The sequence below is a fragment of the Peromyscus californicus genome, unplaced genomic scaffold, assembly GCF_007827085.1.
Source record: "Peromyscus californicus insignis strain IS unplaced genomic scaffold, ASM782708v3 Scaffold_5__1_contigs__length_169319896, whole genome shotgun sequence".
In the NCBI taxonomy this organism is placed as follows: domain Eukaryota; kingdom Metazoa; phylum Chordata; class Mammalia; order Rodentia; family Cricetidae; genus Peromyscus; species Peromyscus californicus.
In genome coordinates this window covers 42780142-42785980 of record NW_026294573.1, presented here as the reverse complement: position 1 = coordinate 42785980, position 5839 = coordinate 42780142, and positions in this window count along the sequence as shown.

Here is a 5839-nt window from a genome sequence, read left to right as displayed (position 1 = left end):
CTTAAAAGGACTTATTAATAAAAACAAATCTGGAGCTGGGTATTGGGGTGAATGCTGGAAGATCAGAGAAGCAGAACAAGCCATAGCCACCTCGCCTTGCCAATTCCTCAGCTGATCCTGTTTCCTCAGCTGATCCTGTTTCCTCATACTGGAAGCCTCTGAGTCCTTATTCAAAATAAATCTCAGCTGAACTGCTTCTAAAAGCCTGAAAGCTTAACCAGCTAGTTCCTGGTTTTCACACCTTATATACCTTTCTGCTTTCTGCCATCACTTCCTGGGATTAAAGGCTGTTTCCAGTGTGGCTTTTAAACTCACAGAGATCCAGGCAGATCTCTGCCTCTGGAATGCTAGGATTAAAGACTTGTGTGCCACCATTTTCTGGCCTCTATATCTAGTGGCTGTTCTGTTCTCTGACCCCAGATAAGTTTATTGGGGTGCACAATATATCAACCACAAAATCTGGATTGGAGACAGGTGAGATGGTTAAGCAGGTAAAGAAAGGTCTTACTGCCAGGCATGATGACCTGAGTTTTATCCTTGGGTCCCACAGGGTGGAAGGAGAGCGAGCCAACTCCCAGGCACTTGTCCTCTGACCACATGAATGCTGTGGTTGAACTAGAATTTGGAATTATGGGTTGGCAAGGTAGTTCTACAGGTAGCCACCAAGCTTGACTACAAGAGTTTGATCCCTAGGTCCCACATGGTAGAAGAGGAAAACCAACTCCAAGTTGTCCTCTGACCTCCACACATGTGCACTTTGTCTGTCTGTCTGTCTTTCTCTCTCTTGTACTAATAAAATAATGTGTTTTTGTTGTTGTTGTTTTTAAAAAGAACTTGTAATAATGATGGTGGACTCTTGTTGTGGTTAGTTTTCTGTCTGTCCTGAGCTACTAGTGGATTTGTTGTGTCTCCTTATTACAAAACAAACAAAAACAAAAATAACAAAAAGAAAAAACATTCTGTTCAGTGAGGGAGGATTCTTACTCAGAGAGTAGGAGTGTACTGCCATGTTCAGAAATACGTAGAATCGAATGGAACCTTCCAATATTAGTGAAGGCTGATGAAAGAAGCCTTGCAATCCCTGAGCCCTGTGCTCAGGCCTGTTACATGCTGTGGTACTTCTCCAACAGAAGACCTGCCCTGGTCCTGAAAAGTTAGTCATGAGTAAAGCAATACAAGTTTGCCATAGTGAGGAATGTAGTCCAAGGCTAGAATGTGGTGTGTTATTCAGACAAGGAAGAAAGAGGTCTGTGTGGGCTGTATAGGGAGGATTCACAGAGGAGGAATTCTGAAGGATGGGGAGAATTTAAATAGAAAGTAGGGCATTGCTGATGGGAAAGTACTCAAATGAAAACATGGAAATAGGATCCAGCATTATGTGCACCAGCAGTTTCTTTCAGCAGAGAAACATATTGAGTGCCTACTATTCATGTGGGTCAAATGGCCCTTATAAACAAAAAACACAAATAGTAGTTTCTATCTCTGAGGAGAGACAGAAAAAAACAATTATGGGCTGAGAAAGGGAAGGCAGAGGATACAGAAGTCATAGGCTCAATGTATAAAATGCATGTGTGTGAAAATATCCTGACATAAGCACAATCTTATGTACATTTTTGTGGTTTTTTTTGTTTGAGACAGGGTTTCTTTGTGTAGTTGTCCTGGAACTGGCTGGCCTTGAACCCAGAGGTCTATCTGCCTCTGCCTTTGCCCCCCAAGTACTGGGATTAAAGGTGTGCACCACTACTGCCTAGTGAAAATCTTTATAGGTACATATTTCCAAAATTTATGATGACTTTGGAGTTATATAGATATGAGCTTGAAAAGTAGGCCCACTAAATACCCTTGTGACTAGGTAAGCTAGTCTATCTATAGGTATATCTTTGAGTTATTAGCCCCTCTTTATACACAGAGGCAAATAATACCTTCCTTAAAGAGTAATATGAGCATTCATGAGTGTGTGTGTGTGTCTGTAATAGATAATAGACTAGCATAGGAGATGGGATAATTAATCTTGATTTAAATTACATTTAGGTTATTTATTGTGTTTATGGGTGTGGAGGTCAAAGAACAACTTGTGGGAATTGTTCCCTATTCTCTACTTCCACTATACAATCCCAGGAAACACACTCAGGTCATCAGGTTTGGTGGCACACTCCTTTATCTGCTGAGTCATCTCCCTTGTCCATAATCATTAGTCTTGTCAACTTGATCTGATTGAAAAGCACCTAGGAGATTGATAAAGCACACCTCTGTGTGTCTGTGAAGGTGTTTCTGAGAGGATTAACTAAAGGGGGTGAGATTTGTCTTAAATGTGAACAGTGCCATCCAAATATGAGCTGAGGCCCCATGAGGTAAAGGGAAACAAGAGAAAGCCCAGGAGTGCAGCACCCACCCCCCTTCCTCCCCTCTGTCTGCTTCCTGGCCACCATGAGGTGAGCGGCTTTGTTCCCATCCTTCCCCCACTGTAATGGACCCATATATAACCTTGAGCCAAAACATACTTCCTTCCTGGTTTTTGCTCAGGACATTTTGCCATGACAACAAAAGCCTGACTAACACAGAGAGATAGTTTTGCTTGCATATAGCTTGTAAAAGTGTAGGGAAAGGTATTATATAAACCCATGACTAACAAGTCAGGGTTCCCTACCATGTTTCCCTCATCAAATTTTGTATATGTGTATGTTTATTTCACCTTCACTTGGCAACAAGATGTTTTAAAAGACTTAAATCAGGATTATGTGGAAAGAAAAGTAGAAAGGAAATGGCCCTAGAGAAGGTTCAAGTCCTACCTACCACAGGATGTGATTTTTGGCAGGTTAATTTGCCCCTCAGAGACTCAGTTTACAAAGCTACAGAGTGAAAATACCAACCCCTATTTTTCTTTTTTTTTTTTTTTTTTTTTTTTTCTTTTTTTTTTTTTTATTTTTTTTATTTTTTTTTTTTTCGTGTGTGTGTGTGTGTGTGTGTGTGTGTGCGCGCGTGCGTGCGTGCGTGCGTGCGTGCGTGCGTGCGTGCGTGTGTGTGTGTGTGTGTGTGTGTGTAGCTATCAAGTGCAAAGCGGACGTGTGTGTGGCAACCCCTATTTTTCAAGGGTCAAGATGAGCATGGTGATGCATGCTTTTAATCCTAGTACTCTAGAGGCAGAGGCAGGCTGATCTCAGTGAGTTGGAGGCCAGCCTGATCTACATAGTGAGTTCCAGGACAGACAGGGCTCCAAAATAAAGAGACCTTGTCTCAAGGGTTTTAGTTGAGGTTGTGGGAGTGTTAGGAAATTCACTTAAGTTATCATATTTATATCATAAATAACATAACTGTGGGACAAAGGAATATCACAGCTAAGCTTGGCTTGGCTGATCAGGAACTTCCAGACAGTGGCTTCAAGTGCCTACTAATGTAGTTTGGAAATTAAGCAGGTGGTATGGTATGCCATCCATACTTGCTCTGCCTAGTTAACAGAAATAACTTTCTGCCATGCTTTGGAAGATAATACACATTAATCATCTGCCTTCAACTTACTCAGGCAGATTCCGAGACCTCTACTTAAATCTTAAAATTCATTTTACAGAGGAAACAGAGGCTTAGAAAGTACTATGAACAGGGCATAATTCATATTGTAGTTTGAAAATGGTACCCTCTGAATACAGCAACATAAACCATGGCTCTTGGGGTTGTCCTCTACAGCAGCTCTGTGAAAGAATATCTTAAAACCTGTTACTTTCTTATTCTATCATACTATCTCTTGTTGTGTCTTTTTATGGGTATACAGCATACTTAGAGCTAAATACTGAATTGAAACAAAGCAATCAAGTATATTCTATATACAGCTTTTCTGCTAGAACCTGGTAGGCTTTTAAAAATGAATTTAATGGAATCCTGTAAGCACTCATTACTTAATAAATTAAGGTACTTGATTATTAAACCATCATGTGATAGAAAAAGATATAATAAAATAAGTATTAATGGTCCAACTATTTGAGTATCCCCCAAATAAATAAATGAGCTTAAAAATATCTATCTATACATATATATGTTTATGTACATTTATAAATATAACTAGTTCATACTTGTGCCAAGAACTACAGATTACTAAAGTTTCACCCATACTTTTACCTTTATTCTATGCCTGTCTACCCTGAAAACATAAATAGTTCCTTGTTGAACAGTTCAATTTATTTTTGTTCAGAAAAGGGAAAGTATAGAAAGAATAAATATTATTTAATTTTTTTCCAAGACAGTTTCCTGTGTAGCCCTGGCTGTCCTGGAACTCTCTTTGTAGACCAGGCTGGCCTCAAACTCACAGATCCTCCTGCTTCTGCCTCCCAAGTGCTGGGATTAAAGGCATGTGCCACTACTAAACTTTTAATTTTGAAGTGTGTGTATGTGTATACAAGTGCAGTTGCCAAGGAAGCCAGAAGAGTAAGTCAGATGTCCTGGAGCTGGAGTTGCAGGCAGTTATAAACCACCTGATGTGGGTGCTAGGAACTAAGTTCAAGTCCTCTACAAGAGCAGTACCCTTAACCACCGAGCCATCGCTCCAGCCACCAGAACAATGGTTCCTTATACAAAAGAAAGGCCATAATGGAGAGCTGCTGACACAGGATAAAAGGGGACATGGAACAGATTACTCAGAAGCAAAGGGAAATAAGTACATAAAGTTTATGAGTACTGGTAAAAAATAAAGACATCCCAGGGGCTTGAAAGATGGCTCTGGAGTTAAGAACACTGGCTGCTCTTCCAGAAGACCTGTGTTTGACTCCCAGCACCCACATGGTGGCTTACAAATGTCTCCAGTCCCAGAGTATCAGACCCTCTTCTGGCCTCTGTAGGTACCAAAAATGTGCATAGTACACAGACATACATGTGAGCAAACACTCATACACATAAAATAAAACAAATATTTTTTAAAATTAAATAAAGACACCCCTGTGGTGATATTATGTTCCCCAAAATATATCGTGCACCCTAATAAATTTATCTGGGGTCAGAGAGCAGAACAGCCACTAGACAGATATAGAGGCTAGAAAATGGTGGCACTCACACCTTTAATCCTAGCCTTCTGGAGGCAGAGATCCATCTGGATCTCTGTGAGTTTAAAGCCACACTGGAAACAGCCAGGCATGGTGACTCACGCCAGGAAGTGATGGCAGAAAGCAGAAAGGTATGTAAGGCGTGAGGACCAGAAACTAGCTGGTTAAGCTTTAAGGCTTTTGAGCAGCAGTTCAGCTGAGATTCATTCTGAATAAGGACTCAGAGGCTTCCAGTCTGAGGAAACAGGATCAGCTGAGGAACTGGCGAGGTGAGGAAGCTGTGGCTTGTTCTGCTTTTCTGATTTTCCAGCATTCACCCCAACACCTGGCTCCCGGGTTTGTTTTTATTAATAAGACCTATTAAGATTCGTGCTACACACTCCTGAACAGATGATAAAATCCCTTCTTAGAGAATTCCTAAAGTGAGATTCAGAGAACTGCAAAAGCAGAAGAAATGTTGCACTTAGAAATATCGTACTGGACTGATGATAAAATTTAGAGTAGTTTGGTGATGTGGGTGGACAAGGCCACGTCAGAATCTGGACCAGAACACAAATTTCCTCACTTCTGGATATACTCTCTTTTCACCCACTACACTGTCCAGTGTGTGTGCTCTGCTTCAGTGTGTGCCTTTGGACAGTCAGAGGAACAAAATTCTGGAGTAATTAGACCAGGTATAGACACTGACCTAACAATGGATGAGATTATTTTAAACAATAACGTGAGAAGTCATTTGAGTATGGCAAGTAGAGGAAAAATAGAAAAGAAGGAACTGTAGACAACAATTAACAGAAGCACTAGAGGAAATAGTC